Genomic DNA, 13,005 nt, shown 5'->3' with positions numbered 1-13,005 from the left:
CAGGATTTTTACTCTGGGGGCTTCAAAGCAATGAAATGCCTTGGTAATCTGTGATCATTTAACATACTTCAGTTAGGTTATTGTGTATGAAATACAATGGTGTTTTCAATTGACTGAGGGGCCATTAACCAAAGCAGAAAGGAAAGAAAGAAGTTTAATTCTTCCATCTTTTCACAACTCACTAATACCTCATAATGACTTTTCATAAATAATATCTTATTTTCTTGCCTGTTGAGCAAAGGGTGTTATTTCCTTTCACAAACATGTGTGGGAAGAAATTGGAGAAAATGGCTAGTTACACTGTTTAGGTATGACTGACAAATCACAAATGTCATCAGAGAGTTGTTTGTGCCAGACTTTCCATTTATTTCCACTGATGCAACATACACTTGTATGTACTGATAGATATAAGCTAGAATGTTTTGTGTGCTGCAATAAAAGGGGAACCTGTTTTGATCATTTTAGAAAGGAGGGATTTTCCACTTATTTGTGACCCTGTGTCCTGGAGTGTGCTGCTGTCAAAAACAGCCTCTCCATTAATTCCAAATGATTTCAGACTATGCCTTTTCATTGCTCCAGCTCAAGAGCATCCCTTCTGGAGAGCCATGTGTTTTGAAAGCAATTGGAAAATTTGTTTAAACAAAAGATCTCATACTATCTTTAGAGAAAATTTGTCTCTTAGCAGAGAAATAGGCAATCATCAGTCTGCTTTTCTGTGTCATTTCTTCTTACCTGAAGCTCGGTAATCATCATCATTTTCTCTTACTTCCTCAACAGATATAAGAATAGTTTCTTATTTTTAAGGAATCAACTGATCTGTGTATAATGCCATTGATTTAAATCAAGACTGTTGCAGTGTGATTAAGGACTGCTAAATTTTACTGTCTTTAAAAAAAATTATTATTATTATTGTGGAATATTGTGCAAGAACACAGTATTTGAGAGAATTAGTTTAATTTATTTTAACTTTATAAAAAAATCATATGATCACACTTGAGAAGTCCAATATTCTGTATTCTCAATACATCAACCAGTGTTTTATTTCATATAATCATCAGCCTGATAATGCAACAACATTTAATATTCCTTTAATTGTTCTCTATAGTGTTAACACTTTATTAAAATTTTATGAAAAATAATGCAATTGCAAAAATTAAGCATTCTGGAGGACACCATGTCTAGCCAAATATTGCAAGTTATATATGAAAACTAGGGAGAGATTCCTTGATTTTGTGTTTGTGTTAATTTGAGTACTACAAAATGTAAACTGCTAATATTCAGAGAATAGAGGATTTCCAGTGTAAATGTGTTGGAAAAATCTACATGTTATAGGATATGACAGCACTCTAGCCATATCTGGTATCAGTGCAAAATAATTTCCATGTAATACACAGCTGTGTGTGATTACACCAGTTCTTACTGCTCGTTGAATCCAAGTAGATCCTGACTTGTGCAGAAGGAAGAGAGCATTTATGAGAGCCTGTCCTTGTAAATGAAGTACAGGAGTCAATGACAGGCCATGTAAACCCCAATAAATTAAAATGCAGAACAGCTACTGAAGACACATGTATTATAGATGCTCAATAAAACTTAGTTCACAGTTTTAGCTGAAAAGGATGAAGATTTACAGGTCAAACCTGAAGAAAATAAGGTGAACTAATTTCCACAAAGAGAATGTTTTCTTTTTGGCTCTTCTCATAAGACCATTTTCATGGGAGACTTTAGGCAGGGCCCCCTCCTCAGCTGCACAGGGGAGAGAAAGTTGTGGGTCAAGATGAGGAGATAGGGAGAGATCACTCATCAATTACTGCCAGGGCCAGAACAGACTTGACTTGGGGCAGTTAGTTTAATTTATTACTAATCAAATCAGAGTAGGATAATGATAAGTATAACCAAATCTTAAACCTTCCCTGCTCCTTCTTCTTGGGCTTAACCACTCTTGAATTCCCTGCCTCTTCCCCTCCTTCTGACTCTTGCAAAGGGAGTAAATATCTGAAATGTGAAATTTTGAAAGGTGTCTAGATCTTAAAACTGACTTCTGAGGTACAGATTTTAGGCTTAACAGCTTTAATTCTCAAAAGAATTGTTGGAGTCAAAATGCTGAAAATGGGAAGGCTCATCAAATGCTCTGCTCTTTAGGGAATTCCCATCTCCAAATTAGCTGCAGGTCAGTATTTGCATTGGTTATGAATTGGTTAGAGTTGATCCTGTGGATGTGTGTACAGACAGCTTTTCATTAGCTCCACTGAGCCTGTCCTGGGTGAGCTGGCCATGTTCCAGCAGCAAGGTGGCTGTGTTAGCCTCCTGCTGTGCCTGAGCAAATATTTTCTGCTCCTCGTCAGGGTGTTTCAGCTGAGGCAGAGCACTGCTGGGGCAGCTCTGCCATTTCTGGGGCTGGCTGGCTGTGATCTGCCCAACACAGACAGTCCTGAGAAGCTGTGCAAAGCTGCCCTGGGGTGTCCAGGGGCAGGAGGAATCTGCAAGCTGAGTGGGGAGCTTCATGAGGCAGCAGTTCTCAGTATTATTAGACAGCAGATCACTTCTGTTGTCCTTCTTTGCTGTAAAGGCTGGGTCTCCCCATTCCATCCACACTCACACTTGCCCCATCCCACCACACTCCCTCCAGGCTTTGGTGGCTCCCATGCAGCAATGGGAAGCAGCGACTTGCTTAAATGCATTCTTCAATTTGTGCTAGAAAAGTCAAGGCAATAGAGAATGACCGTGCTTTGGTTTCAAAATATCACCTTCAACATTTTTTTTTCGCTTTCTTTACTACCATATCAAGGAAAAGTCAGTTAGAAGTAGTGAAGAAAATTTAAGCTAAACAGATATTTTAATGTGCACAGAAATGTGAATATTCATTACATCTGACTGTTCCTTCTCACACTATGTCCTATTTATAGTTAAAGGCATTTTAATGTTTTCATTTGCTTTTCATTTCTTGATGTGTTGTAAAATAAGTGCTTTGTGGAAAATGACACCCCTAACCTGAGGCTACTAAACCAGGCCAATGCATTTTTCCCAAATTCATTAATGCAGCGTGTAAGAGACTCCAAAAGGAGACTGTCTTTTACTGGTACCTCTCAAATATGTTACTTACAGCAGGTTATGGATGAAAGGTCTCTTAATGATAGGTGGATTATGTTGAACACTCTAAAAGAAATTCAACCTTTTTAAGAAATACAGAGAAAGTATAATTTTAAAGGCCTGGTACAGTTCTCACTAAAATCAGCTTGATATATTTACAGTGACTTCAGTGAGAGGTAGAATGGGTTTTTCTTATTATAACTAACTTAAGAATTATTGGACTGGGAAAAGAAGAAATTTCTTCTCCTCATGTTCTGAAAATTTATACTGCGCCAGGAGAGCAGAATTGATTAATCCCAATATCAAATTCTAATGATAAAGCCTTTTGTCAAAGCTGCAAAAGTACTTGATATATGGGTTAATAAAAATCAAAGCAAAGTAAAAATACCAACAGAGGACTCCAATTCTCATCAGCTTCCTTGGTGTGGTGCTGGCAGGAATTTCGAGCAGATTTATATACTTAAGATGAATTCGGGAAAGAGTCAGATTCTGAAAGTCCTGAAGTTGAAAAATTCTGCAGGCTAGCTAGTGCATGGGCTGAGAGATCTTTTAATCAGAGGAATTTTAAAATACCTAGGTTGGTGGTGAAATGTGATATCTCCTAATGGTTGCTATATATATCTGTTCTCACAGATCAAAGGGGAATGCTGCTTCTGCTGCTCCTTGCCCACTGTTTTTATGAATAAACATATGCACTTGTTTAACCATTTCACTGCTTTTTGCGAAGAACCATTTCCACAAAGAAACAAGTGAACCTGAATCTGAGAGAGAAAAGCACTTACTAAGAAATATCACATAAGTAAGAGTACTTCCTGCTAGTAGGACATCTCAGGCAGCTGGGACAGATCTCGTTCAGAGGAGAAGCCCTTGACAGGAGGTGAAGAGTCCTAGGGGAAGGATTAGGTGAAAGACTGATTCATCCACCCGCACAAATCTTGGGCCAAAGACAGTAAGAACTAATTCAGAAAGTAACAACACTGTGGAAAATGGCAACATCCACACTCCCTTCAGTGTACTGACACATTCCTCCATAATTTTGCTTGGTTGACATTGATAGAAATAAATAAAAAATATCTGTCTTTAACAAGCTGACACATAGTATTTGTCAGTTATAAAGGTTTTCCCAGGCATGAGATAATTAGAGATTTGATTATGTAAATGTATGTAACATTTTTTTTTAACCAGGTGTTTAACAAAAATTAATTGGAAATTGATATCTTTCATAGAGAATATTAAATATGGAAAATTTCCCTTCTACTTTGATTGATCTGTTGTAATTAAACTGTGGTGGGATCATAAGTACAAAGTGCATTTTGCTTTGGTTGAAATAGGAAATTAATGCAAGTGTGTGGCTTGGAGCATGTTATTGCTACCACCACTTTCATAGTTCACAGATCTTGAGCTTGTTGCCCAGAGTGGCTGTGGATGCCCTGGCCCTGGAATTCCCCAAGGCCAGGCTGGAAGGGGCCCTGAATAAGATGGTCTAGAGGAAGATGTCCCTGCCTGTGGTGGCGGTGGGGGGTTGGAACTTGATGATCTTTACTGTCCCTTCCGGCCTAAGCTATTCTAGGATTCTGTAATTCTAAACAAATGAGTGTGTCTCTGAAAATTGTTTCCACTCCTCTGCTCCTGACCAAAGCAGACTTTTTAAACACTGATACTGCATATTTTTAGCTTTGAGTTGTTGGAGTAAGATGGGCAGCTGAATATCTGCACAGAGTATCCTGGCTTTTAATAGAGAGACATGTATTGTTGAAATGTAAAACTCTAGCATGCTAATCAAGGTGTGTGCAACCTGAAAACAATCTTAGGGAATGAAATAGATTTTGCAGTAAAATGAAAACCACAAAATCATAGAATATCTTGAGTTGAAAGGGACCCATAAGGTTCCTCAAGTCCTACTCCCTGCTTCTCACAGGACTACCTAAAACTAAACCGTATGGCCAAGACCATTGTCCAGATGCTAATTGGTTGATAGGTGTTTCAGGTAAAATGTTTTCTGGATGCTCTCAGGGTAGTCAGTGTGCCAGGAGCTGTGGGAGTCTGCAAGCTGGAGGGGCAGCACCTGGCAGCCAAGACATGTCCCAGGCACCCAGACTGGGAATGTGAGGGCAGCCCAGCACCAGCACTGGGACCTCCCTGGGGTTGGGGATGGGGAAAGACTGATATTGGGCTGGAACTCGGGCCCTTGGATGGGCCCATGGCCAGGGAGGGCAGGGCAGGGCTGTGAGAGCATGGCTAAGGCAGGACTGACAGCCCAGGGGGCTGGTGTGGGGTGCAGGGCCCTGGGCGGGGCCAGGGTGTCCTGGAAGCTGGACAGGGATTGACAGGCCAATGGGGCCTTTGGGACTCACACAGGTTGTGTTTAAGTATATGAAGTTATTTGTTCATGGAAAAAACATTCAGTCTGTTCTCGGTGGGTTGATATTCAAAGGGATTTTGAAATTCTCTTGGGAACACTGGTGAATTTCTTCTTGTGGTGTTGCCCATGCCATATTCTGCCTGTCTGCCCTGTTGAGTTCACCCACTCCTCTGCTTGAGAGCATCTGTAAGGGAAGCTGATCAAGGAGCACATAGAGGTGAATTCTGACTCTTTGCTGTCTTGTGTAGATAGATGTTCCTTTGAAGAAATTATTTTCCCATTGTTTTTATTCCACAGGGCTAGATTTATCTTGCACTTATCCATGTAGCAGGAGTACCTTCTTAAAAGCAATTTCTGTGTCTTGAAGCAGGAAAAAATAAACTGTAAATCGTCTTGACCTGTTTCAAGTGGAATCCACTGTTGCCTTTTGTTTCTCAACAGTTGGTTTGGCAGACTAATGTGTTAAGGATAGAGTCATCTCATTTACCTCTTCTCCTTTCCCCATTTCACATGTCCTTGCAGGTGGCTCCATGCTTTTGATATGTCATGCATACCTATGCTTCTTGTGGAGCAGATCCTATGTAACCCTAACTTGTTTGCTTTTAATCTGCCACACTTGCTCTTCTCATACCAAGAAGTTATTTTAGAAGTCCAAGTTAACAACTGAAAGATATCAATGTTTCTTTCATTATCACTTTCTCTCTCTTTTACATTATAGAAAATGAATGTACTCCCACCAAAATTTTGGATTTCTTAAAGGTACAATATTTTGCTGCCAGTCTGGGTTTATGAGGTATCTATGACATACAGAAAATCTTACATTTGGTCCCTTTGCTCTGAAGGCTGTTGCATGTTATGAAACACTCCAGGGTTTGCTATAAATAGTGAGAAATTTTTTACAGTCACTTTGCTGCTGTGTGGAATAATATTCTTTTGACAATGCAGTGAGCTGGAAATAAAAACTTGTAAGCAAATGCTGAGAGTTGCAATTTCACAAGAAGCCAAGCACATCCTGAGTTGTGCTGAGCAAACCTTATCTAGTTTATTCAATTGTATCAGGCATCGACTGAAAAGTTATTTTTCATTTCTGTGGAGATGATATGTATTTCTCTTTTTAAATAAAACATGGGTGTAATGGAAGATGATATTTTGTTATTTTTGTCTACAGAAAAAATAGCAAATCAGGGTTTCATTAGAATAAGATTTTTTTTCTTATTTTTATGAATCTTTCTCCACAGCTAGTTCTGCTTGCTGTGGCTCTGACTTACCCCACTCTACAAGCAGAGCAGGAGTATTGGAGAGGTTTTAATAGCTGTTTATTTTTCTGTCTTAAGGGTCAAAGTCATGCTTTGCCTATTTGGTGGTCAGCCAGCCACAGAGCAGCACTAAATTTACAGGCTTACCAAGACTTCATTTCGTTGAATTGAGTTTTGGAGCATTTAAAATAGAAATTAGTTAGAACAATTGAGAACTCATATTTCCCTTAATGTGCTTAACATATTGGCATTTAGGTACCTTTCAGTGCACAGCAGTACATTCACTCCTATGAATTAAGTTTATTCTGATAGGAGGTAGACTTAACCAGTACAGGCATGTATGTCCAAGCCTTGTGCTCCCTTCACAGCAGAGAAATGTAAGTATGTCTACACATGGGGCATGACTCATTTGACCATGACTTAGATGTGTCACATAGATCATGCAACTTTTATTCCAGAAGCACCTGTTTCTGTTGTTGCCTGTAGAAAGAGTCATAAACTGACTGAAGCAATGAATTCCACACTGACACTACGTTAATTATCCCAGAACTAACTTGTGTAGTTTTTGTTTGAATACAAAATGATACCCTACGATGTCTCCCCTTCCTGTTTCCACCTAAATTTCTGTTAAGTCACTGGTTAATTCCTCTGCTTTCCAGACAGATTGATCACCTTTGACAGGTCTCACAAATCAAATGCACAATCCAACTTCTCACCATAATCCAGCTCCTCACCAATGATGTTTCCTTTCTCACTCTCCCTATGAATACAAGAACATCCCACATTAAACTATTTTTTTCCAATTTGAGCTTTTTAGTTTTTGTTCATTTTATAGACTGAGGTTGGAAGGAACCAGTGGAGGTCATCTGATTCAACTTGCTCAAGTTGCTCAAGCAGAGCCACCTAGAGTCAGTTTCCCAGGACCACATCCATGTGGCTTTTGAATATCTTCAAGGATGGAAACTGCACAATCTCTGCAGCCAACCTGTAGCACTACTTGGTGTATAAAACAAGTGTTCTCTGCTGTTCAGAGGGAGCCTCCTTTGGCTAGTTTACGTCTATGGCCTCTGGTCCTGGGCACCACTGGAAAGATCTTGCTCTGTCATCCCTGATCCCTTCGAGTACTTATGTACATGGATAAGATCATCCTGAGCCTTCTCACCTCCAGGTTAAACAGTCCCAGCTCTCTCAGCCTTTCTTCATAGGGAAGAATGTCCCAGGTTCCTATCATCTTTGTTGACCTTTTCTGGACACTGTCCAGCATGTCCATGTGTCTCCTGTACTGTGGATCCCAGAACTGGACACAGGACTCCAGGTGTGGCCTCACCAGTTCTGAGCAGAAGGGAAGGATCACTTCCCTCCACCAGCTACAACATTCCTCCTTCCAGAGCCCAGAGTACTTCTAGTCTTTGATGGACCGTGTTCAATTTGCTGTCCACCAGGGACTTTCCTTAAAAGCTTTTGCCACAGGATTTGTGTTTGACCTCTTTACATTGGCACAAAGTGTTTTTTTCATATGCCCACACTCAGATTTTTCATCTTTGGGGCAAATCATCAAATGTTTTCAAATTTTTTTTGTAGGTCATATTTTTTAGACCTTCCATTGCCTTCATTGCTTTTCACCAGATTCTCCAATTGATCCACCTTTTTGTTATACTTTAAAAGGGACAGATTTGCCCTTCTGGGGTCTGAAAATTGGTGGTCACAGTATAAGGATAACTTCTGGTGTTTTGCAAACTGTATTTTTTGTTTACGTAGTCCTGTATAGTGTTTTATTTCTACATGACAGCATGCCGTGTTGGCTTACATTCATTTGTTCCACTCTGTGCACTCTGGGCCATCTTCTCAGGAACAGTTAGCCTGCCTGTACTTTTTGCATTTATTTCTATCTAAATATATTTATTGCCCTTATTTTGAATTCCAGCTTTAGCCCATTTTTCCTATTTAAGACATTTTTTTTTAATTCCAATGTTGTGTGTCATACTTTCAGCCCTTCTAGATCTGTCATGGAAACATAGCAAGAAAGTCATTGCATTTCTTTCTGCAAGTGTACTGTTGTAACTGTACCGTTTTGTCCAGTGTTCACAAAATCCGCTAAGCCTCTAACTCCTCAGATGTTATGAAATACCTTGCTGTAAATGTTCCTGAGGCACTGCTATGTATCCTATAGGACATTCAGAGAAGTCCAGTTGTTTTAAAATTTAGGTTGGCAGCTGGACCTCCTTTCTGGAAGTCACCCTAAACTCTTTGTACCTGGAAATTATGATGGTGATGGTGTTCAGGTTCAAGCTGATTTTGCCCCAGTCTTTCCATCCTCTAAATAACTATGAGCCTGATAAAGAAGCAGCTTTGTTTTCTCTTACTGAACTTGTCCATTGTATAAAATCAAACATGGATGTGCAGCTGTGTATGAAAGTGTGGCCTAGCACTGTAAGTTTCTAACCTAATCCCAATTGATAAAACTAAAAAAAAAAGAAGACTGTAATCACAGTTTGGGAGGGTTTATGCACTGACCAAACTCAAAGGAGCAGCTCCATTGAAATTTGTGGATTGCAGAGGCTGCAGAAAAGGTCTGGCCAATTAGAAGGCAAGTCCTTTTTAATCCCCCAGTTATTTCTCAGGGATACCATCCTGTATTTCCTTAATCTTTTTGAGGAGATGTGTACACCTTCTCTCAATCACTATTCTGAAACACACATCTTTGTATGAAGTAGTGTCATCCCTCAGTGCAACCCATGAAACTTTTCCCTGTGCTTTTCCTTAAAAATTAGGCAGTAGATTTGGCATTTGATTCATAAGTTTTTTGTTCCTGGGGTGGCTTGCATCCAGAGTATGCAGAGGTTGTGCAGAAGGTTGGATACTGTGTACCTAATGAAGGAGCTGGTGATGCGCTGCTCAGTGGGAGACTCTCCATGTTCCCAAAAAGCACCTTTAGAATCTGTCGGTGTTTCTGAGCTGGGTCTTTGGGGAGAGACACTGAAAGAGTTCCCTGGAATCAGGAACCATTTGCTCCCTTTCTTTCAGTGACAGGGTTTTTGTTTTTCATCCCAGAGCTACTTAGGCTGCGCTGTCATTTCACTGCAACATAAGACTGTAAAATATGATATATATAATTGCTCTTTTCAAAATGTTCTCTTGCACCACTGTAAATCAGTGGAATGTCCTCTGAAAATGGTAGAATTAGTCTCATTTTATTCAGTGAGAATATAATTAAAGAGACAGGAAGGCAACGAAATGTAGCAGTAATGAAATAAAACTGATGACAGAAATGTTTCTATCTTTCCCTGCTTACAAGGAAGATGGATGATGCCATCCTGCTTGCCTGTAGGCTTATGGTCCAGGTGTAAAGTTGTCCAGCTTTGGGGAGGTGCCCAGAAGTGTGACTTACTTTGGCAAGCTTCAGGCGAACTTGATACCGTGTAACATCAGCTATGTTTTTAGATAAAAAAGAAGAATATAAGAAGCACAGAAAAATCAAAGAAAATAGATGGAGGTCCTGCTGGATCACAGTTGCAGACTGAAGTCTGCTAGAAAATGTCTGTTTCATCTCTGAAACTTCTTTGGGAAGAAAAGGGCTTTGCAAAAGCTGATAAGAGTGATGCAGTCTTAACTCTTCTCTACTGTTGTTCTTTACAAGACCTTAGTGTTTTGCCCCAGGAAATCTGGAGCAGGTTTTTTTCTGCTGTCCTGTTCCCTGATTTGGCAACTTGAAGAGACTGGCAGGCCATTTTCTAAAACATTCATCAGTCATCAAGAGAGAGCAGGACGACAAAGTCACTAATGTAACATGAAAGAAATGATAGGAAACATCAACGATTCCTGTTAAACGGAACACGTGATAATTTGGGGGATAAAGCTGAAATATCACGGAACCTTTGGCAGTTTTAGGAAGCTAATCAGTTTTGTACTGAGAATATCTTTGCAGAAATTTCTCAGAATGCTCTGGAAACAACCTTGTTGAAGCAGAGGGCAGCTCACTTGTTTACTAGTAATTAGGCATTTTACAGGATGGTGTGTCTTTTATTGCTTTTCACACATAAGTCTCCAAGTGTCTTACAGGGTGGTCAATAGCATTGTTCCTGCTGTGCTGAAAGGCCACATAAGAAGTCAGGATTGATAATCTGCCTGAGGTTACCCAGAAGCAGAGCAGAGGACTCCAGAGTGCCTATTTTGTACATTATTTACACAGTCAGTGTTTCCTGAGAAAAGTCCACCCGGGGAAAGCTGGCACAATATATTAACACAGACAGTGATCACATCAAAGAGTTTAACACCTCAAATTGACAGAGGCGAAGTGGGAGCACAGGGGGATGCATTGATTTTCTTCTAGTCTCGCAGCAGGTTAACAGGAGAAACACACCTCCAAGCCAGGTGCCTTGCCTTGCTGACATGCAGCTCAAGCCCAGGCTAGGCTGGCTCAGCCAGGATCTGTGGTCACACTCTCTCTATCCTCCTGAGCTGAAAACACCCTGTTTTCACCTGGAGATGGAAGAGGCAAGTGAGGAAGTGATGGAAGAGGCAATATGAGATACTTTTATTTTGCACAAGAGTGAAAATCAACAAACAGAAAACTCTCCGGCGCAGGGGAACAAAATAGGAAGAGAATTTAGAAATGCTGTACCATGTATTTCATATTTGGCAACTTGTACTTCGGAGTTAAAACAATTTTGCATGTGCCCTTTTGGAAGCATGAGGCTGCATGCATGCAGAAAGCATCCTATTTCCCAGGGAGCCATGTTTCAAAAGTAGAAAAAGAGCACTTAGCCATGGAGCATTAAATCAGCTCATGCAGTTTGCTGACTGTCTTTCTCACTGAGATGAATGTCCCAGAGTGAAGCTGAGGAAGCAAGGCTTAGGAATGTAAATATTAGTAGGTGTGCAGGAAAATAAATTAGAAAATTTGACAATTTTAATGACTTGCATTTACTATTTTCACTTGCTGAGTTCCCTGGCTGACATCAGGAGCTGAATGTTAGGTTGCTAGCAGAGAAGGCAGAGGGCAATAGGGACAGGATAGGCTCAGTTCTCATGTTGCCATAGAGTTTACAATGACAGCATTATGTATAAAAATATTATGTAAAAACAACTGATAGAAAGAGGTGCTTCCTTAAATCTCCCCCAGACATGGAAGTACCATGTAGGATTACCTGTCACCTCAGCAGGAGCTTTCAGACCACTGGACACTTAAATCGCATCATTATTACAGACACCTCTGGATTCCCTGATGGAGGTTTTTCTATTTTGCTTGGTAGGATTATGGATGGAAGGAGGATTAAATGATAAGTGAATAATGTGACAGCAAGCAAATGGCTACATGATGAAAGAAATGGTCACTGGAGGAGGCCTTTTCATTTTAAGATATTATGTGGAATAGAAAACACAGATACAAGGCATTATGGTGCCTAACACTGCTTAGGTGAACAAGGTTTGTGTGTTGTGCCTGTATTGATTGTGAGATCCTCAGGGTAAGGTCTGTGGGTATTTCTAGATCACCTTGCACATTATTGCCCTGGTCTTTGTGCAGTCCTGGAAGGGAAACATTAATGGAGTTGTTTTTCATGATGGAGGCTATGGCAAGCTGTGTTTACAAAGAGATGCAGTTTGTCTGATTTAATTTAGTTTTCAGTGTCCATTTCAGTCTGGCAGTTCTGTGCTTGACTGCCATCATGGAGCAAGAGGTGACAATCCACGGCCTCAGTGATATCCACCCTTGGACAGTGCTCAAAACATCTAGACATCTAACAGGCTAATGCAAAAGCTATAAACCAGTTGTTTATAGCCTGATGCTCCTTCCCTACTGTACCTTCTGCTATTCCACAAATAGAAATTGGATGAAGCTCTGTTACCAAGAAATTTGTAGATTCTAACTTAGTCTGCATGTATGAGAAGGAAAGCAGGAAACAGGAGGACTAGTATGATATTTCCATGCCATTTGTTATTTTACAGAGCTGTTTTTCACATCTATTTTTATTTGATTCCTCCATAAAATGGCCACAATTGACTTGTATTAGATATTGTGCTGAAAAAGAACAGAAGGCACTTCATTTCACTAACCTGCTTTCAGATAGTTGCAATTTCTCTTCCCTTTTTTGCTTTTTCTAATTTATAGCTAAGTAACAGAGAAAGAACAACTCAGAAATTTGCTTGTAAGTCCAGGTACATCCAGGAGCATTATTTAGACAGCACTCTGAGAATACATATTATTGCTTTCTTATTTAATTGGGTACAAACAAAATCCAACATCTGATTTGGGAATACTTTTGTGTCAATTTAGTTTGTTTTCTGACTCAATTTGGTGAG

At 40.0% G+C, this 13,005-nt stretch overlaps 1 protein-coding gene across 2 annotated transcripts in view; it reads left to right on the top strand.

The window, feature by feature from the left end:
* The window catches only part of GUCY1A2 (guanylate cyclase 1 soluble subunit alpha 2), a 153,042-nt gene that overhangs the window by 62,664 nt on the left and 77,373 nt on the right, over window positions 1-13,005 (top strand). The gene's annotated exons all lie outside the window — the stretch shown is intronic.

The sequence above is a fragment of the Ammospiza nelsoni genome, chromosome 2 (genome assembly GCF_027579445.1).
Source record: "Ammospiza nelsoni isolate bAmmNel1 chromosome 2, bAmmNel1.pri, whole genome shotgun sequence".
Taxonomy (NCBI): Eukaryota; Metazoa; Chordata; class Aves; order Passeriformes; family Passerellidae; genus Ammospiza; species Ammospiza nelsoni.
The sequence above is the reverse complement of the archived record's forward strand: the minus strand, read 5'-3'. Positions and strand labels throughout refer to the sequence as shown.